The 22,500-nt window shown below is 35.0% G+C and overlaps 1 protein-coding gene across 2 annotated transcripts in view; it reads left to right on the top strand.

Annotated features, from left to right (window-relative positions):
- asip1 (agouti signaling protein 1) overlaps nucleotides 1–22,500 on the top strand; it is a 99,149-nt gene that overhangs the window by 10,822 nt on the left and 65,827 nt on the right. The window contains exon 1 of one of the 2 annotated variants that reach the window (XM_059329984.1): nucleotides 3,078–3,176. The exons of the other annotated variant lie outside the window; for it this stretch is intronic. The gene's annotated coding sequence lies outside the window, so the exon portion shown is untranslated. Of the gene's footprint in view, nucleotides 1–3,077; nucleotides 3,177–22,500 lie in introns of those variants that run through there. 2 annotated transcript variants of the gene reach the window in all.

Here is a 22,500-nt window from a genome sequence, read left to right as displayed (position 1 = left end):
GAATGGCAGAGCATATATTAATTAAATTTTCCCCTTTTTTAAAATCATTTTGTACCTTTTTTGGTAAATCTGTGTATTTTTTCTGTCATGTTTGTCTTTTTTGTCATTTTGTGTCTTTTTTAAAAAGTAATTTAGGTTTTATTTGGTCATTTTGTGTCTTTTTTGGTCATTTTGTGTCTTTTTTGGTAAATCTGTGTATTTTTTAAGTAATTTAGTGTTTTTTCAGTCAGTTTGTGTCTTTTTTTGTCATTTTGTGACTTTTTTGGTCATTTTGTGACTTTTTTGGTCATTTTGTGTCTTTTAAATCACCTTGTGTCTTTTTTGATAAACATGTATTTTTTTGGTCATTTTTGTATCTTTTTTTTGTAATTTTGTGTCTTTTTTTTAGTAATTTTGTGTCTTTTTGGTCATTTTGATACTGCCTCCAGCGGCCCCCAGGTATTTTCAGTTTGAGGCCCCTGATTTAAAGTGTTTGTTACACCATTGGTTCTTATGGGTTAAGTTTGATGTGGAAATAAACACGTTTAAAATGAATTATTATCTATCTATCTATCTATCTATCTATCTATCTATCTATCTATCTATCTATCTAACCCCTGTGATGACATGAAGAACACGTGTGATTTTATTAAGCTACTCCAGGGTGATAATAAAAACCTTTAATTGTGCTCTAATTGCATTTTTACTTAACTTCAACTCCAAAAAGCAAAGTTTTGACGTCTGCTACAACCAATAAAGCAGAAAGGTTTATGGGGAACACTGTGGCATTAGCACATCGTCTCTGATCGACCCCACAGCGAGGCTGCAGACATCTGCTGAGGCATTTCTTAACCGTGCTGCAGCTCTTCAAAATGAAGTCATCAGCAGCACTTTCATCCTGCAGCAGAGCAGCGGGTGGCTGCAGCAGCTCTCAGTCTCTTTCCAACGGCTGTTCAGATCTCCTGACTGTCAGTTAGCATCTACCGCTGCAGATTAATCATCAGTGTTTGAAGTGGCTGAGGAGATGCTCGCTGAACACACACTGCAAAAAAAACAACTAGTATTTTTTGGCCTAAAACAGTGATTTAAGTTGGTAAAACTTGGAAATATAAATTATTGACATTTAGGGCAATAATGTAAGTTAGCACAACAAAGGAAGCCAGTTGTCTGCTCAAAAGGTTTAGGGCAAAACACTCATGGTAAGGCGTTATAAAAGACAGTTTAAACCAGGGGTCTCAAACGAAAAAAAAGACCAAAAAAAGAAACAAAATTGCTAAAAAAACAAACACAAAATGACAGAAAATTACAAAAAAAGACACAAAATTACAAAAAAAGACACAAAATGACTGAAAAAATACTAAATTACTTAAAAAAAGACACACAATGACAAAAAAAGACACAAAATGACCAAAAAATACACAGAATTATTTTAAAAAGACACAAAATGACAGAAAAAATACTAAATTACATAAAAAATAAACAAAATGACCAAAAAAAGACACAAAATGAAAGAATAAAAAAAAACACAGATTTACCAAAAAAGACACAAAATTATTAAAAAAGACACAAAATGACACAAAAAACACACTGGGCGATATATCAATATGACAATATATCAATATGTTTTAAATGTCAAATGGAATTAGACCATATCGCATATATCGATATACTACAATTTTTTTCTTTCTTTATATATAAATGCTGCCCTTACTAGGGTTTGTCATGTTTAGTTATTTTGCAATGTTCATCATTCTTTTCTCATATACATATATTTATTTCAGAAAAAGATTGGCCTATTATATTTTTTAATGTGCACTTTATGGAGCTTTCACTTTAAAAAAAAAAGATATTCCTGTTGTTTTACAGTATTTATGTTCGCTTAAATAAACGGTTACAATAAAACTATTTGTGACATGTCATACTCGGCATTGACTTTAAATGAACATTTGCTCTCACTTTGCTATCTATCTATCTATCTATCTATCTATCTATCTATCTATCTATCTATCTATCTATCTATCTATCTATCTATCTATCTATCTATCTAACCATCCATCCATCCATCCATCCATCCATCCAGTACCCAGTCATCCATCCATCCATCCATCCATCCATCCATCCATCCAGTACCCAGTCATCCATCCATCCATCCATCCATCCATCCATCCATCCAGTACCCAGTCATCCATCCATCCATCCATCCATCCATCCATCCATCCAGTACCCAGTCATCCATCCATCCATCCATCCATCCATCCATCCATCCAGTACCCAGTCATCCATCCATCCATCCATCCATCCATCCATCCATCCATCCAGTACCCAGTCATCCATCCATCCATCCATCCATCCATTCAATATCCATCCATCCATCCATCCATTAATGTATCTATCCTTCCATTTAATCATCCTTCTATCATATATAAATCCATTTACTCACTTCCTGTAACCATTCATTATTCATCATCTATGCGCCAATCTATCTATCTATCTATCTATCTATCTATCTATCCATCTATCCATCTATCTATCTATCTATCTATCTATCTATCTATCTATCTATCTATCCATCTATCCATCTATCTATCTATCTATCTATCTATCTATCTATCTATCTATCTATCTAACCCCTGTGATGACATGAAGAACACGTGTGATTTTATTAAGCTACTCCAGGGTGATAATAAAAACCTTTAATTGTGCTCTAATTGCATTTTTACTTAACTTCAACTCCAAAAAGCAAAGTTTTGACGTCTGCTACAACCAATAAAGCAGAAAGGTTTATGGGAAACACTGTGGCATTAGCACATCGTCTCTGAGCGACCCCACAGCGAGGCTGCAGACATCTGCTGGGGCATTTCTTAACCGTGCTGCAGCTCTTCAAAATGAAGTCATCAGCAGCACTTTCATCCTGCAGCAGAGCAGCGGGTGGCTGCAGCAGCTCTCAGTCTCTTTCCAACGGCTGTTCAGATCTCCTGACTCTCAGTTAGCATCTACGCTGCAGATTAATCATCAGTGTTTGAAGTGGCTGAGGAGATGCTCGCTGAACACACACTGCAAAAAAAACAACTTGTATTTTTTTGCCTAAAACAGTGATTTAAGTTGGTAAAACTTGGAAATATAAATTATTGACATTTAGGGCAATAATGTAAGTTAGCACAACAAAGGAAGCCAGTTGTCTGCTCAAAAACAAGTTGGTGAGTTGTTGTTACTTATATCTTTAAGTTGGGGTTCACAACAAGGGACAATAGTTCTGATAACTCTTATTTCTTTGCTGTGAAATGCGGGAAAGCGGTGAAATTCATTAGCGAAAGCTACCGGCTAACTGATGCTAGCGGCTAACTGATGCTAGCGGCTAACTGATGCTGGTGGCTAACTGACGCTAGCGGCTAACTGATGCTAGTGGCTAACTGATGCTAGCGGCTAACTGATGCTAGTGGCTAACTGATGCTAGTGGCTAACTGATGCTGGCGGCTAACTGATGCTGGTGGCTAACTGATGCTAGCGGCTACCTGACGCTAGCGGCTAACTGATGCTAGTGGCTAACTGATGCTAGCGGCTAACTGACGCTAGTGGCTAACTGATGCTAATGGCTAACTGATGCTGGCGGCTAACTGATGCTAGTGGCGCTGCTTGTTACAGCTACAAGAGTAGCCATTAGCGTATCAATGCTAACTCAAAATTGTGGTCGCAACATTAGCTGACATTTCATAGCGGCGTTACAATCGTGCCACTTCAGCACATTGCAGAAGTTGAGAGTTGAGCAGACTCATAAACAAAACTTAAAATATTTAGTTTAATTGTCCAACTTAAAATTTTATCGAAGTTTGTTGCCTTGAAATTTTGAGTTCACCCAACTTTTCTTTTTTTGCAGTGCATAAGAAGCCAGACCTATTTATCCTTAAATTATGGGGGATATACCACAGACCAAGTGGACCACATAGAACACATTTATGATTTGACGATGAGTTTTTAAAAAAAAAGATACTACCCCTAAATGTCAAAGATCTGTGATGTGACATATATGATACATTGGGCGTTTATGGAATTTATGTTTATTATATTTCTTATTTTAAAATAAATAAACTAGACACCTTTTCTGCTTACAGAAACACAAATTTGCCTTTTCTTTGCATCTCCACAACTTGTATCAAAATTGTGACAGGGTAGGATAGGATATTGTTTTTTGTTTATATTTGGTCAAATGTACTTTAAATTGAATGGCAGAGCATATATTAATTTAATTTTCCCCTTTTTTAAAATCATTTTGTACCTTTTTTGGTAAATCTGTGTATTTTTTCTGTCATGTTTGTCTTTTTTGTCATTTTGTGTCTTTTTTAAAAAGTAATTTAGGTTTTATTTGGTCATTTTGTGTCTTTTTTGGTCATTTTGTGTCTTTTTTGGTAAATCTGTGTATTTTTTAAGTAATTTTGTGTTTTTTCAGTCAGTTTGTGTCTTTTTTTTGTCATTTTGTGACTTTTTTGGTCATTTTGTGACTTTTTTGGTCATTTTGTGTCTTTTAAATCATCTTGTGTCTTTTTTGATAAACATATGTATTTTTTTGGTCATTTTTGTATCTTTTTTTTGTAATTTTGTGTCTTTTTTTTTAGTAATTTTGTGTCTTTTTGGTCATTTTGATACTGCCTCCAGCGGCCCCCAGGTATTTTCAGTTTGAGGCCCCTGATTTAAAGTGTTTGTTACACCATTGGTTCTTATGGGTTAAGTTTGATGTGGAAATAAACAAGTTTAAAATGAATTATCAGTCCTTCTTAGGGCTCAGAAGAAGAATGAACCACTTGCCCTAGTAACGCTGGTAGTTGTTACGTGTCTGAATGATTTCTTCGAGGAACGCACACGCATATAATGCAAGTAATTGAACACACATCTGTATAAAATGGGCTCAGAGCAACTGATACACATGTGCTGTGCTGCTGACAGAAACTGACCCATTCAGAGTACAGAGTCAGGATCAGTTTACACGCTGATTAAAAGAACTCCTTCAAAGGAGATAAATCACAGAATCTCAATATGTCAACGAGAGGCAACACATTGCCCGCTGCATACGATGCTCAAACGGATATCTAGTATCAACCCGTCAAGTTCAAATTACACGGTCAAAAAAAATGGAATAATTTTGCTTTCAGACACAATCCTCTGTCAATTTTGGTTTCAATTTCAGTGTGAAATGTTTGGAGGAGATTGATTACAAACTTCTGAGAAGATCACTTCATGGAAAGAGGCCAAAAATATTGTATTCCAACTATATGAGTATTATCATGAAGGAATGCTCCTGCAGAATGAGTTGTATGATGTTTTTTAAAATGTGATGAGCACTGTTTTCAACACATTGCTGACACGGGGCAACAGCTACACTGTTGACATGAGAGAAGCAATGTTTTCAACTATAAATCATATTTTAGTGGGGCGGATTAGCTCAATATTTTACAACAATCGTTCACTTTGTGATAAAAGCATGAAATTTGGTAGATGTGTTGGTGAATATGTTTCAAACAAATCTGGAAGATATATTGGTTCCGCCCCACAGGGGATGCACATTTTTGGGGGGTGCTCCCCACACGTTTAGCCCCGTTGCTCATTCCATGAATGCACGATCCTTACAAGCTGTACCTCGTTGTAAAGGTGACTAATCAGGCTTTCCAACAATATGCAATTCATCACCAGTTGGTATTATTAAAAGGGCAGTTTTTATTCATCATTGATTTATTTGTATAACAAATGCCTGCCACGGCCACTAGGGGGCGCTTTTGAGGTGGCCCAATATCCAGATTTGTTTGAAACATATTCACCAACACATCTACCAAATTTCATGCTTTTATCACAAAGTGAACGATTGTTCAGCTCATCTGCCCCACTATTTAACTTCCAACTACAAGACATGAAGCCTGTTTGAAGACTGGGGCTTTAATCCTCCCGTCCAGCAGGATACATTTCAGTCTATTGTTTTCCTCAGAAAATCATACAAACCATTCATCAGCAGCCTGTTTTCTTCTTTTCTTCCTTTGAAAACACCACTAAGTAAAGTAAGTAAAGTTTATTTATATAGCTTTTATATTAGCTAGTTTTTGGTAATTTTGTGTCTTTTTTAAGTAATTTTGTTTTTTTCTGTCATTTTGTATCTTTTTGTTTAGTAATTTTGTGTATAGTTTTGATAATTTTGTGTCTTTTTTTGGTCGTTTTGTGTCTTTTTTTAAGTAATTTTGTGTCTTTTTTTGGTCATTCTGTGTCTTTTTTGGTAATTTTGTGTCTTTTATAAGTAATTTTTTTTTTGTCATTTTGTGTCTTTTTTAATTTTATTTTGTCTTTTTTTGGTAATTTTGTGTCTTTTTTGGTAATTTTGTGTCTTTTATAAGTCATTTTAATATCACCTTGATATGAAAGTTTAATATGAGTTTCATATGAATGGCACTTTACCGTGTTGTGTGTGGAAGGTCCCTTTAATGTCTTTTAAAAATAATTTTGTGTCTTTTAAATAATTTTGTGTCTTTTTAAAGTAATTTTGTGTCTATTTTCTGTCATTTTGTGTCTTTTTTGTGTCATTTTTAAATAAGTTTGTGTCTTTTTTGGTAATTCTGTGTATTCTTTGGTCATTTTGTGTCTTTATTGGTCATTTTGTGTCTTTATAAGTAATTTTGTTTTCTTTTTAGTAATTTTGTGTCTTTTTTTTTTGTAATTTTGTGTCTTTTTTGTTATTTTGATACTGCCTCCAGCGTCCCCCAGGTAATTTGAGTTTGAGACCCCTGATTTAAATGTTCTAGGATCTCTCATATACAGCTTTATGCTTCACCTTAACTCATTAAGTCCCTTAGCAAGACTGTGTGACTGTGACAAAAAGTGACTTCTCCAAAATTCCCCAGCAACGCCATTAACCCTTAATAGGGCGAAGAACTATATTTGGTAACTTCAGTAGATATCTAAACAGGGTCCCCATGTCTCTCTGTTTAGTCGTAGAACCACATGGATTTCATCCAGCTAATCAGCAAAGATCAGGCTACGTCACAGACAGTGACACCATGACATTTGAGAATATTTCGAGGAAAAAAGTTGCAAATTTACTAGATTAAAGTGGCAAATCTACAGGAACAAAAGTTGCAGATTTAAGAGATTTAAAGTGGCAAATCTGTGCAAAAAAAGTCGCAGATTTAAAAGAAAAAAGTGGGGAAAAAAAACTTTTTTCTCGCAGATTCACCACTTAACTTCAGATTTGCCACTTTAACCTCGTACACTTTTTTCTCAAAATATTACCACCCTCACCCAGATGTTTTTTTTTAACACACTCTGGCTGTATGTAATATCCTCCAATATTCTCTAGGGTTGAAATTTGGAATTTGCAAGAATTTTATTAATTTAATGAGTGCCCAATAAAAGGTTAAGAATAAAAGAACCAAATGTTCTGTATTTAAAGGATGAAAGAAGATATGAGAAGACAGTAAAACCCAGTCTGCAAACAAATCAATAGTACAAGGAGACTTCAGTATGTTCCTACACAGCAATTATTTGTTTGAAGCCAACTGTGCTGCTGCCAAAACAAAACAGATAAAACTCTGTGCATGCCAGTAATCGACCTTAAAACGACTATTTACAAGTGTTTGGGATACATGATGTACCAAACTAATGTCCCATGCAGAACTTAATGTCCTGCACAGAAATCGTTGGGGATAACCACACTGACTCTGTCAGCCCTCACTTATTCTGCAGATGTGAGCGATCTCACCATTATCCACCTCATACGGCATTAGATGCTGCCTAAACGGACATTCATTTCAACAAAGATTACTATTATTTATTGTGTCTGGCTCTTGTCGACCATTTGATGTATTTCTTATTACTGCGGCAGCATTTTGTAAAACTCTGTTCAACTGATCATCATCCATCTCCGCTCAGAAAGGCAGAAAGGAACCCGTCCAGCTTGCTGCTTTTCATTAAATTCAAGTTTATATGCAGCCATATAAAGTGGAAAAAGTTTTAATTCAGCTATAATCGACCGAATTGCTCCATGACCCATGTTGCTTTCCCTGTCAGACAGTAAGCAGAAAGCTGTGGGTGCTGATAAAACTCCACATCAACCTGCCAGCAGCCACTTTTTCACTGGCAGTGGACTTTCCATCACTTTAAGAAGTACAGAACACTGATTTAAGACCAAGGGAGAAGTTTACCAAGATAAAAAAAAAAAAGAGGTAAACTCACCTAGAGGTAACCTCACCTAGCGGTAACCTCACCTAACGGTAACCTCACCTAGAGGTAAACTCACCTAACGGTAACCTCACCTAGCGGTAACCTCACCTAACGGTAACCTCACCTAGAGGTAAACTCACCTAGCGGTAACCTCACCTAGAGGTAACCTCACCTAACGGTAACCTCACCTAGAGGTAACCTCACCTAACGGTAACCTCACCTAACGGTAACCTCACCTAACGGTAACCTCACCTAGCGGTAACCTCACCTAACGGTAACCTCACCTAGAGGTAAACTCACCTAGCGGTAACCTCACCTAGCGGTAACCTCACCTAACGGTAACCTCACCTAGCGGTAACCTCACCTAACGGTAACCTCACCTAGAGGTAAACTCACCTAGCGGTAACCTCACCTAGAGGTAACCTCACCTAGAGGTAACCTCACCTAGAGGTAAACTCACCTAGAGGTAACCTCACCTAGCGGTAACCTCACCTAGAGGTAAACTCACCTAGAGGTAACCTCACCTAGCAGTAACCTCACCTAACGGTAACCTCACCTAGCGGTAACCTCACCTAATGGTAACCTCACCTAGAGGTAAACTCACCTAGCGGTGACCTCACCTAGAGGTAACCTCACCTAACGGTAACCTCACCTAGAGGTAAACTCACCTAGAGGTAACCTCACCTAGCGGTAACCTCACCTAGAGGTAAACTCACCTAGAGGTAACCTCACCTAGCGGTAACCTCACCTAGAGGTAAACTCACCTAGAGGTAACCTCACCTAACGGTAACCTCACCTAGAGGTAAACTCACCTAGAGGTAACCTCACCTAACGGTAACCTCACCTAGAGGTAACCTCACCTAGCGGTAACCTCACCTAACGGTAACCTCACCTAGAGGTAAACTCACCTAACGGTAACCTCACCTAGAGGTAACCTCACCTAGCGGTAACCTCACCTAACGGTAACCTCACCTAGAGGTAAACTCACCTAGAGGTAACCTCACCTAGCGGTAACCTCACCTAGTGGTAACCTCACCTAGTGGTAACCTCACCTAGCGATAACCTCACCTAGAGGTAACCTCACCTAGCGGTAACCTCACCTTGCGGTATCCTCACTTTGCGGTAACCTCACCTTGCGGTAACCTCACCTTGCGGTAACCTCACCTATTGGTAACCTCACCTAGGGTAACCTCACCTAGCGGTAACCTCACCTAAAAGTAACCTCACCTTGCGGTAACATCACCTAGAAATAACCTCACCTTGTGGTAACATCACCTAGAGGTAACCTCACCTATTGGTAACCTCACATAGCGGTAACCTCACTTAGGGGGAACCTCACCATGGGGTAACCTAACCTAGCGGTAACCTCACCTAGTGGTAACCTCACTTGTTGGTGACCTCACCTAGGGGTAACCTCACCTAGTGGTAACCTCACCTAGCGGTAACCTCACATAGGGGTAACCTCACCCAGCGGTAACCTCACCTAGCGGTAACCTCACCTAGGGGTAACCTCACCTAACGGTAACCTCACCTTGCGGTAACCTCAGCTAGGGTAACCTCAGCTAGGGTAACCTCACCTAACGGTAACCTCACTTAGAGGTAACCTCACCTAGTGGTAAACTCTCCTATCGGTAACCTCACCTAGCGGTAACCTCACCTAACGGTAACCTCACCTTGCGGTAACCTCAGCTAGGGTAACCTCACCTAGGGTAACCTCATCTAGGGTAACCTCACCTAGCGGTGACCTCACCTAGAGGTAACCTCACCTAACGGTAACCTCACCTAGAGGTAAACTCACCTAACGGTAACCTCACCTAGAGGTAACCTCACCTTGCGGTAACATCACCTAGAAATAACCTCACCTTGTGGTAACATCACCTAGAGGTAACCTCACCTATTGGTAACCCCGCCTAGCGGTAACCTCACATAGCGGTAACCTCACTTAGGGGGAACCTCACCATGGGGTAACCTAACCTAGCGGTAACCTCACCTAGTGGTAACCTCACTTGTTGGTGACCTCACCTAGGGGTAACCTCACCTAGTGGTAACCTCACCTAGCGGTAACCTCACATAGGGGTAACCTCACCCAGCGGTAACCTCACCTAGCGGTAACCTCACATAGGGGTAACCTCACCCAGCGGTAACCTCACCTAGCGGTAACCTCACCTAGGGGTAACCTCACCTAACGGTAACCTCACCTTGCGGTAACCTCAGCTAGGGTAACCTCAGCTAGGGTAACCTCACCTAACGGTAACCTCACTTAGAGGTAACCTCACCTAGTGGTAAACTCTCCTATCGGTAACCTCACCTAGCGGTAACCTCACCTAACGGTAACCTCACCTTGCGGTAACCTCAGCTAGAGGTAACCTCACCTAACGGTAACCTCACCTAGAGGTAAACTCACCTAACGGTAACCTCACCTAGAGGTAACCTCACCTAGCGGTAACCTCACCTAACGGTAACCTCACCTAGAGGTAAACTCACCTAGAGGTAACCTCACCTAGCGGTAACCTCACCTAGTGGTAACCTCACCTAGTGGTAACCTCACCTAGCGATAACCTCACCTAGAGGTAACCTCACCTAGTGGTAACCTCACCTTGCGGTATCCTCACTTTGCGGTAACCTCACCTTGCGGTAACCTCACCTTGCGGTAACCTCACCTATTGGTAACCTCACCTAGGGTAACCTCACCTAGCGGTAACCTCACCTAAAAGTAACCTCACCTTGCGGTAACATCACCTTGAAATAACCTCACCTTGTGGTAACATCACCTAGAGGTAACCTCACCTATTGGTAACCCCGCCTAGCGGTAACCTCACATAGCGGTAACCTCACTTAGGGGGAACCTCACCATGGGGTAACCTAACCTAGCGGTAACCTCACCTAGTGGTAACCTCACTTGTTGGTGACCTCACCTAGGGGTAACCTCACCTAGTGGTAACCTCACCTAGCGGTAACCTCACATAGGGGTAACCTCACCCAGCGGTAACCTCACCTAGCGGTAACCTCACCTAGGGGTAACCTCACCTAACGGTAACCTCACCTTGCGGTAACCTCAGCTAGGGTAACCTCAGCTAGGGTAACCTCACCTAACGGTAACCTCACTTAGAGGTAACCTCACCTAGTGGTAAACTCTCCTATCGGTAACCTCACCTAGCGGTAACCTCACCTAGAGGTAACCTCACCTAGCGGTAACCTCACCTAACGGTAACCTCACTTAGAGGTAACCTCACCTAGTGGTAAACTCTCCTATCGGTAACCTCACCTAGCGGTAACCTCACCTAGCGGTAACCTCACCTAGGGATAACAGCACATAGCGGTAACTTCTCCTAGCGGTAACCTCACCTAGAGGTAACCTCACCCAACAACAGAAACACAGAGCTAATGGAAAAATGGCGAAGCGTCAGGGAGACGAAAATGCTGAATATCTCAAAAAGAAAAAGAGAGGTTACCATGAAAGTCACATTGAGTTCGGCTTCATAGAAGCAATGGACAACGGGGGGGTTGCCAAAGTTTACAATGGTAAAAATGTGGATCCCTCAAGAAAAAGGTTGGGAACCACTGAAGTAGATTACTTCTTAGAGCGGAGGTGGAGTGATACCAGGTCATATTTACATTTACATATTTGCATAGTTTGTCTGTGAGTGTTTTTCTTATTCCAGTTTATTTTTCCGCTGCTGTTTCTCCCTGCAGGAATGGATGTTTTGTCTGCAGGTGTTAATTTTGCTGCACAGCCAGAATGTTATACTGCTGTGTCAGATGTGCTCGTTAATTTATTTTATTACTGCTTCTGTTTTATTACTTTTGTATCCGTGTGAATTAATGCTGCTCTGACATCTGTCAGTGTGAGTTAAGTGAGAGTGTTGGCCCTCTCAGCCACAGTGGGATTTCTGGTAGCACAAGCAGCTGAAAATACACTTTATACAGCCCGTGTTTATTTTAACTTCACTAGATGGAGCTGTGGCCTTTTGGGTCATCCTTAACCCATACGAACCCATGGTGACACGCAGGTAACAAACACTTTAAATCAGGGGTTTCAAACTAGCGGTCTGCAGGCCAATTGCAGCCCTCGTGACGATATTTTGTGGCCCTCACCTTGATATGAAAGTTTAATGTGAGTTTTATATGAATGGCACTTTACCGTGTTGTGTGTGGAAGGTCCCTTTAATGTCTTTTAAAAAGAATTTTGTCTTTTTAAAATAATTTTGTGTCTTTTTTTAATAATTTTGTGTCTTTTAATAATTCTGTGTCTTTTTAAAAAAAAAATCTTGTGTCTTTTTTGGTCATTTTGTGTTTTTTTAAGTAATTTATTTAGGTTTTTTTTTTTAGTAATTTTGTGTTTTTTTTGGTCATTCTGTGTTTTTTTAAGTAATTTATTTAGGGGTTTTTTTTAGTAATTTTGTGTCTTTTTTGGTCATTTTGTGTCTTTTTTTGTAATTTTGTGTCTTTTTTGGTCATTTTGTGTTTTTTTAAGTAATTTATTTAGTTTTTTTTTCTGTAATTTTGTGTCTTTTTTGGTCGTTTTGTGTTTTTTAAGTAATTTATTTAGGGTTTTTTTTGTAATTTTGTGTCTTTATTGGTCATTTTGTGTCTTTTTTTTGTAATTTTGTGTCTTTTTTAGTCATTTTGTGTCTTTAAACATCATAAATGTGTTCTATGTGGTCCACTTGGTCTGTGGTATATCCCCTATAATTTTCCTTCAAGGATAAATAGGTCTGGGTTCTTATGGGTTAATTGAGAAGTAACTCAGAGGCGGTAGCGCATCTCAGGAAGTATTTAAAAATCTCAAAAATGTGTCTGCAAAAATCATGAGTAAGTAGCAAGTGAATGAAAGTGCATTCAAACTGTGCCATGTAAAGCCCAGCAGGATGAGACTGTTTGCACTAAGTGGTAACTTGATTTCTGACAGCTTCAACTAATTTGTTTCAATAAGCAACAGCACAACTTGCCACCAAATTAGCTACATCATTGACTGTGTTGATAGTTTTATTCTTCATTTGAGTCTCTTTCCAGCTGGCAGATATATTCTTTTCTTTGCCTCCTCCAACAAAGCTGCTTCGCCCTCGCAGTGTTTACATGCTTTCCTGGCACGATGGACAATCTTTTTGTGTTCTTGCATCTTGGACAGAATAAGAGGAAAACATTATTTTAACCCTTTGATGCACAACATGGGTCTAAAGCAGGGGTTTCAAACTCAGATTACCTGGGGGCCGCTGCAGGCAGTATTAAAATGACCAAAAAAAGACACAAAATTACAAAAAAAAAGACACAAAATGACCAAAAAAGACACAAAATGACTGAAAAAACACTAAATTATTTTTTTACATTTATTAAATTAAATTAAATTACTTTAAAAAGACACAGAATTACCAATAAATACACAGAATTACCAAAAAAAGACACAAAATGACCCAAAAAAGACACAAAATGACCAAAAAAAGACACAAAATGACTGAAAAAACACTAAATTACATTAAAATGACACAGAATTACCAAAAAATACACAGAATTACCAAAAAAAAGACACAAAATTACCCCCCAAAAGACACAAAATGACCAAAGAAAGACACAAAATTTGACAAAAAAACTAAATTACTTAAAAAAGAAACGAAATGACAAAAAAAGCCACAAAATTATTGAAAAAGACACAAAATTACCCAAAAAAAGTAATTAAAGGGACCTTCCACACACAACACGGTAAAGTGCCATTCATATAAGAATCATATGATTTGGGGCGGGGCTACCTTTGATTGACAGGTCAGTTACAAGGCGAGCCGTCATCAGGAGAGAAGCAGAACAATGCGTATCCACGGCAACGTGTCAATAAAGTTATATATAATGTTGTATAGACATAAAAAAGGACGTTTAGAGGTTTGGTCTCATAACTTTGACCCTTTCACTGTATTTTCACTTAATGACAGTTTATTTGAGCATTTTTGATCATTGTTTTCAGCACAACCACAATTATTTTTTTAATTTTCAATTACTGGATCAACATTTTGAACACAAAAATACCACAGAAACACACAAAAAAATACAAAAAACACACACAAAAACCCCCACAAAATTACAAAAACCACACCAAAAACAAAAAAATTACAAAAAAACCCCATAAAATCACAAAAAAATTACAAAAAAAACATACATAAAAACATAACATAAAAATCTCTTTGCAGAAAAATCTCTGCAAAAAAAGTAAAATAATGTTAATACGCTTTCGTGGACTCCAGAGGGTTAATTGGTGACTCTGAGTTGCCCGTAGGAGTGAATGGGAGCGTAAATGGTCGTCTGTCTCTGTGTGTCTGCTTATGATCATTTTGTCTCTTTTTTTTTGTAATTTTGTGTCTTTTTAAAATAATTTTGTGTCTATTTTCTGTCATTTTGTGTCTTTTTTGGTCATTTTGTGTCATTTTTAAATAAGTTTGTGTCGTTTTTGGTAATTCTGTGTATTCTTTGGTCATTTTGTGTCTTTTTTTTTGTAATTTTGTGTCTTTTTTGGTCATTTTGTGTCATTTTTAAATACGTTTGTGTCTTTTTTGGTAATTCTGTGTATTCTTTAGTCATTTTGTGTCTTTTTTGGTCATTTTGTGTCTTGTTTTAGTAATTCTGTGTCTTTTTTGGTCATTATGTGTCATTTTTAAATAAGTTTGTGTCTTTTTTGGTAATTCTGTGTATTCTTTGGTAATTTTGTGTCTTTTTTGGTCATTTTGTGTTTTTTTTTTGTAATTTTGTGTCTTTTTGGGTCATTTTGTGTCATTTTTAAATAAATTTGTGTCTTTTTTGGTAATTCTGTGTATTCTTTGGTCATTTTGTGTCTTTTTTGGTCATTTTGTGTCTTTTTTTAGTAATTCTGTGTCTTTTTTGGTCATTATGTGTCATTTTTAAATAAGTTTGTGTCTTTTTTGGTAATTCTGTGTATTCTTTGGTCATTTTGTGTCTTTTTTGGTCATTTTGTGTCTTTTTTTAGTAATTCCATGTCTTTTTTGGTCATTATGTGTCATTTCTAAATAAGTTTGTGTCTTTTTTGGTAATTCTGTGTATTCTTTGGTCATTTTGTGTCTTTTTTGGTCATTTTGTGTCTTTTTTTTTGTTGTAATTTTATGTCTTTTTTGGTCATTTTGGTCTTGAGACCTGTCAGGGTGTAGCTGGGATGGGCTCCAGACCCTCTGGGAGTTTGGAGAAGCGGTAAAAGTGGAATGAATACATTCTGTCTGACTTCATACGTGACACGATCTGTCATTGTTTTGCACGTATTATTGTGTTAAAACTAGCGCATACTTTGCCACTTAGTGCACGTATCTAATTTCATTCAAAACAAGATATTTGTTCTGCATTCTTAGGTGCATTTGGGCTGCAGAAACATCCCATCTGGGTGAAACACAAAGAGTTTTAGGGAGTTCCTGCTGGAAACATCTCATGCTGTTACTGGAGACGGGTCGATGAGAGTGGAGTTAACACTTTATAAAACCAAAACAATAAATGCAGATACTCTAAAGGGGGAATTTGTAGAGCTGTGTAATAATTAGACTCCAGGAAACAAACATTACAACACATAATCTAGAAATGATTGGTTAGTAAACCGCTGCTCACTCTGCCAGCATCAACACATCATGCTGAAAACTACAGCAGGGGTCTCAAACCTGTGGCCCACGGGACAATTGTGGCCCTCGTGACGATATTTTGTGGCCCCCACCTTGATATGAAAGTTTATTTTAGTTTTATATGAATGTTGTGTGTTGAAGGTCCCTTTATTGCTCCAGCTGGAGCTTTGTTTCACTTGTTTCTATGACGACGTTAACAAAAAGAAAGGCAGCTGCTACCGGAGCGTTTATTATCTGCCGTGTTGTTGTTACCGCAAGAAGTGGAAATGTTATGTAATGTCATTTTTTGTCTTTTAATGGTAATTTTGTGTCTTTTTACATAATTTCGTGTCCTTTTTTTGTAATTTTGTGTTTTTTTCTAATAATTGTGTGTCATTTTTAGTAATTTTGTGTCTTTTTTTGGTCATTTTGTGTCTTTTTTTTGAAGTAATTTAGTTTTTTTCAGTCATTTTGTGTCTTTTTTGAGTAATTTTGTGTATTTTTTTTTGTCATTTTGTGTCTTTTGTAAAGTAATTTAGTTTTTTTTGTCATTTTGTGTCTTTTTTTGGTAATTTTGTGTTTTTTTCTAATAATTGTGTGTCATTTTTAGTAATTTTGTGTGTGTTTTTTGATCATTTTGTGTCTTTTTATGGTAATTTTGTGTCTTTTTAAATAATTTTGTGTCTTTTTTTTTTGTAATTTTGTGTTTTTTTCTAATAATTGTGTGTCATTTTTAGTATTTTTGTGTCTTTTTTGGTCATTTTGTGTCTTTTTTTAAAGTAATTTAGTTTTTTTCAGTCATTTTGTGTCTTTTTTTAGTCATTTTGTGTATTTTTTTGTCATTTTGTGTCTTTTTTAAAGTAATTTAGTTTTTTTTGTCATTTTGTGTCTTTTTTTGGTAATTTTGTGTTTTTTTTCTAATAATTGTGTGTCATTTTTAGTAATTTTGTGTGTGTTTTTTGATCATTTTGTGTCTTTTTATGGTAATTTTGTGTCTTTTTGAATAATTTTGTGTCTTTTTTTGTAATTTTGTGTTTTTTTCTAATAATTGTGTGTCATTTTTAGTAATTTTGTGTCTTTTTTTGGTCATTTTGTGTCTTTTTTTTAAAGTCATTTAGTTTTTTTCAGTCATTTTGTGTCTTTTTTGAGTCATTTTGTGTATTTTTTTGTCATTTTGTGTCTTTTTTAAAGTAATTTAGTTTTTTTTGTCATTTTGTGTCTTTTTTTGGTAATTTTGTGTTTTTTTCTAATAATTGTGTGTCATTTTTAGTAATTTTGTGTGTGTTTTTTGATCATTTTGTGTCTTTTTATGGTAATTTTGTGTCTTTTTAAATAATTTTGTGTCTTTTTTTTTGTAATTTTGTGTTTTTTTCTAATAATTGTGTGTCATTTTTAGTAATTTTGTGTCTTTTTTTGGTCATTTTGTGTCTTTTTTTAAAGTAATTTAGTTTTTTTCAGTCATTTTGTGTCTTTTTTTAGTCATTTTGTGTATTTTTTTTTTGTCATTTTGTATCTTTTTTAAAGTAATTTAGTTTTTTTTGTCATTTTGTGTCTTTTTTTGGTAATTTTGTGTTTTTTTCTAATAATTGTGTGTAATTTTTAGTAATTTTGTGTGTGTTTTTTGATCATTTTGTGTCTTTTTATGGTAATTTTGTGTCTTTTTAAATAATTTTGTGTCTTTTTTTTGTAATTTTGTGTTTTTTTCTAATAATTGTGTGTCATTTTTGGTAATTTTGTGTCTTTTTTTGGTCATTTTGTGTTTTTTTCTAATTATTGTGTGTCATTTTTAGTAATTTTGTGTGTGTTTTTTGATCATTTTGTGTCTTTTTTTGGTCATTTTGTTTTTTAAAATAATTTAGTTTTTTTCTGTCATTTTGTGTCTTTCTAATAATTGCGTGTCATTTTTAGTAATTTTGTGTATTTTTTGGGTCATTTTGTGTCTTTTTTTGTAATTTTGTGTCTTTTTTTTTGTAATTTTGTGTCTTCTTTTGGTCATTTTGATACTGCCTCCAGCGGCCCCCAGGTAATTTGAGTTTGAGACCCCTGCTCAACAGCAACTTTTGAGTTTGACAGCAACTAAAGGGCACAGCTAACTCCAAATTTTAATAGATTCTTGCTACACTGCCCTACAAAGTCTAACTGCAGTAACTAAGCAAAGGGTAAAACTGAGAAAAACTGCTTTAACCCTCTGGAGTCCACGAAAGCAACGGAGCATGACTTCTTCATGACGTAAAAAAAGACACAAAAATGACCAAAAAAGACACAAAATTACTAAAAAAGACACAAAATTACTAGGAAAAAAAACACAAAATGACCAAAAAAGACAGAAGACACAAAATGACAAAAAAAGACACAAAAATGACCAAAAAAGACAAAATGACTAGAAAAAAAGACACAAAATGACAAAAAAAGACAAAATGACTAAAAAATACACAAATTTACTAAATAAAGACACAAAAAAAGACGCAAAATGACTAGAAAAAAGACACAAAATGACCAGAAAAAAGACACAGAAGAAACAAAATGACAAAAAAAGACAAAAAAGACACAAAATGACCAAAAAAGACACAAAATGACAAAAAAAGACAAAAAAGACATAAAATGACCAAAAAAAGACACAAAATAACTAAAAAAAGACACAAAAACAGACACAAAATTACCAAAAAAGACACAAAATGACTAGAAAAAAGACACAAAATGACCAGAAAAGGTATAAAGACACAAATAAAGACACAAAATGACAAAAAAGACAAAATGACTAAAAAATACACAAATTTACTAAATAAAGACACAAAAAAAGACGCAAAATGACTAGAAAAAGACACAAAATGACCAGAAAAGACACAAAATGACAAAAAAAGACAAAAAAGACATAAAATGACCAAAAAAGACACAAAATAACTAAAAAAAGACACAAAAACAGACACAAAATTACCAAAAAAGACACAAAATGACTAGAAAAATGACACAAAATGACCAGAAAAGGCACAAAAAAGACACAAAATGACAGAAAAAGACACAAAATAACTAAATAAAGACACAACCACAGGCATAAAATGACCAAAAAAGACACAAAAACACAAGGTTTTCAAACATGGACAGAATAGTCCAGGACTCCATAGAGTTAAACTCTGCCGGCATCACCACAGTTGTAAAGTCTTGTAGCAGCAGTGAGAGTTTTATGGACGGTGTTGACTTCCTCTGAGCAGGTCAAAGGTCAGCGACACTATAATGACTCTGGACTTCCTCTCTGCAGAGCCGAGGTCACCGTCCACATCCTCTAATTTACGACCCAAGAACTCACTGCTGGAGAGGTCAGAGGTCACGGTCCTGCGTGTCTCGACCCTTCTTGTTGAGACAGAATAACTGACAGCGTGATGTCCTCAGGTCTGTTTATTATTTATTATTTATCTGTTAGTGAGTTAAAACTTTAAAAGACAAGAAGCAGATTTTGTGGCCGAGTTCAGGAGAATAAATCATCCCGACGGTAGTTTTTGTTGTGTGACGTCTCTTATCTGACATCTGGGCCGCTGCACCGCTTTTTATTGCTTCAGAAACTGAAATAAATTATTCTCATCAGCAGAGTGTTTTCAAAGAAGACTTCCTTTGTAATATTTCAATTTGACATTTTTGGGAATACCAGTCCAAATATTATCCTTTTTTGTCATAAGCAGGAAAGAAAACCTAAATAGACATTCCACTATCAATTTTGTGTCTTTTTATGGTAATTTTGTGTCTTTTTTTTTGTAATTTTGTGTCTTTTTTCTAACAATTATGTGTCTTTTTTTGTAATGTTGTGTATTTTTAAGTAATTTTGGGCCTTTTTAATGTAATTTAGTGTTTTTTCAGTCATTTTGTGTCTTTCGGTAATGTTGTGTATTTTTTTTTGTAAATTTGTGTCTTTTTCGTAATTAAGTGTTTTTTTAGTCATTTTGTGTCTTTTTTAAATAATTTTGTGTCTTTTTTGGTAATTTAGTGTTTTTTTCTAATAATTGTGTGTCATTTTTAGTAATTTTGTGTCTTTTTTTAAGTATTTAAGTGTTTTTTTCAGTCATTTTGTTGTGTGACGTCTCTTATCTGACATCTGGGCCGCTGCACCGCTTTTTATTGCTTCAGAAACGGAAATAAATTATTCTAATCAGAGTGTTTTCAAAGAAGACTTCCTTTGTAATATTTCAATTTGACATTTTTGGGAATACCAGTCCAAATATTATACTTTTGTCTTTTTTTAGTAATTTTGTGTCTTTTTTTGGTAATTTTGTGTCTTTTTTCTAACAATTTTGTGTCTTTTTTTTTGTAATTTTGTGTCTTTTTTCTAACAATTTTGTGTCTTTTTTGTAATTTTGTGTCTTTTTTTTGGTAATTTTGTGTCTTTTGATAATTTTGTGTTTTTTTTGTAATAATTCGGTGTCATTTTTAGTAATTTAGTGTCTTTTTAAAGTAATTTAGTGTTTTTTTCAGTCATTTTGTGTCTTTTTTTAGTCATTTTGTGTCTTTTTTTGTCATTTTGTGTCTTTTTTTTGGTAATTTTGTGTCTTTTTCATTTTTTTATTTTGTGTCTTTTTTTTGGTAATTTTGTGTCTTTTTTCTAACAATTTTGTGTCTTTTTTGTAATGTTGTGTCTTTTTTAAATAATTTTGTGTCTTTTGGTAATTTTGTGTTTTTTTGTAATAATTCGGTGTCATTTTTAGTAATTTTGTGTCTTTTTTAAAGTAATTTAGTGTTTTTTTTCAGTCATTTTGTTTCTTTTTTTAGTCATTTTGTGTCTTTTTTTAGTCATTTTGTGTCTTTTTTTGGTAATTTTGTGTCTTTTTTTGGTAATTTTGTGTCTTTTTTCTAACAATTTTGTGTCTTTTTTCTAACAATTTTTTGTCTTTTTTGTAATGTTGTGTCTTTTTTGAATAATTTTGTGTCTTTTGCTAATTTTGTGTTTTTTTTGTAATAATTCGGTGTCATTTTTAGTAATTTAGTGTCTTTTTTAAGTAATTTAGTGGTTTTTTTCAGTCATTTTGTTTCTTTTTTTAGTCATTTTGTGTCTTTTTTTGGTAATTTTGTGTCTTTTTTTTGGTAATTTTGTGTCTTTTTTCTAACAATTTTGTGTCTTTTTTTCTAACAATTTTGTGTCTTTTTTGTAATGTTGTGTCTGTTTTAAATAATTTTGTGTCTTTTGGTAATTTTGTGGGTTTTTTTGTAATAATTCGGTAATTTTCAATCATTTTGTTTCTTTTTTTAGTCATTTTGTGTCTTTTTTTGGTAATTTTGTGTCTTTTTTTTGGTCATTTTGTGTCTTTTTTTCTAACAATTTTGTGTCTTTTTTGTAATGTTGTGTCTGTTGCAAATAATTTTGTGTCTTTTGCTAATTTTGTGTTTTTTTTGTAATAATTCGGTGTCATTTTTAGTAATTTAGTGTCTTTTTTAAGTAATTTAGTGGTTTTTTTCAGTCATTTTGTTTCTTTTTTTAGTCATTTTGTGTCTTTTTTTGGTAATTTTGTGTCTTTTTTTTGGTAATTTTGTGTCTTTTTTCTAACAATTTTGTGTCTTTTTTTCTAACAATTTTGTGTCTTTTTTGTAATGTTGTGTCTGTTTTAAATAATTTTGTGTCTTTTGGTAATTTTGTGGGTTTTTTTGTAATAATTCGGTAATTTTCAATCATTTTGTTTCTTTTTTTAGTCATTTTGTGTCTTTTTTTGGTAATTTTGTGTCTTTTTTTTGGTCATTTTGTGTCTTTTTTTCTAACAATTTTGTGTCTTTTTTGTAATGTTGTGTCTGTTGCAAATAATTTTGTGTCTTTTGGTAATTTTGTGTTTTTTTTTGTAATAATTCGTTTTTTTTCAGTCATTTTGTTTCTTTTTTTAGTCATTTTGTGTCTTTTTTTGTCATTTTGTGTCTTTTTTTGGTAATTTTGTGTCTTTTTTTTGGTAATTTTGTGTCTTTTTTCTAACAATTTTGTGTCTTTTTTCTAACAATTTTGTGTCTTTTTTCTAACAATTTTGTGTCTTTTGGTAATTTTGTGTTTTTTTTGTAATAATTCGGTGTCATTTTTAGTAATTTTGTGTCTTTTTTTAAGTAATTTAGTGTTTTTTTCAGTAATTTTGTGTCTTTTTTTAGTCATTTTGTGTCTTTTTTTGGCCATTTTGTGTCTTTTTTAAAGTAATTTAGTTTTTTTTCTGTCATTTTGTGTCTTTAATTAAAGTAATTTAGTTTTTTTCTGTCATTTTTTGTCTTTTTTTAAAGTAATTTAGTTTTTTTTCTGTCATTTTGTGTCTTTTTTTTTGGAGTCTCTTATCTGACATCTGGGCTGCTGCACGGCTTTTTATTGCTTCTGAAACTGAAATAAATTATTCTAATCAGAGTGTTTTCAAAGACGACTTCCTTTGTAATATTTCAATTTGACATTTATTTGGAATACCAGTCCAAATATTATCCTTTTGTGTCATAAGCAAGGAAAGAAAATGGAAATAGACATTCCACTTTCAAAGTTGTTTTTATTTTATTTCTTACATGTCAAGGTTTAAACCGAACACTGCGGGGAATTGCTGAGTCAGGAATCGAAAAAATAAAATTATTTTATAAATAAGAATAAGAAACAGCTGAAGGCCACATGACGCTTCCGTCCAAAACGGGATAATTCACGAGAGAGGAAATGAAAACCGGCCGAAGATTTCAAGCCTCGCTGCTTCACTATCGCACAGAAACATAAATACGGCATCAGCTGAGTTGATTTGGTTCATTTTGTCTGAAAACAGAC

This window comes from Centropristis striata, chromosome 3 (assembly GCF_030273125.1).
Source record: "Centropristis striata isolate RG_2023a ecotype Rhode Island chromosome 3, C.striata_1.0, whole genome shotgun sequence".
NCBI classification, from domain to species: Eukaryota; Metazoa; Chordata; class Actinopteri; order Perciformes; family Serranidae; genus Centropristis; species Centropristis striata.
This window is presented reverse-complemented; position numbering and strand designations above follow the sequence as displayed.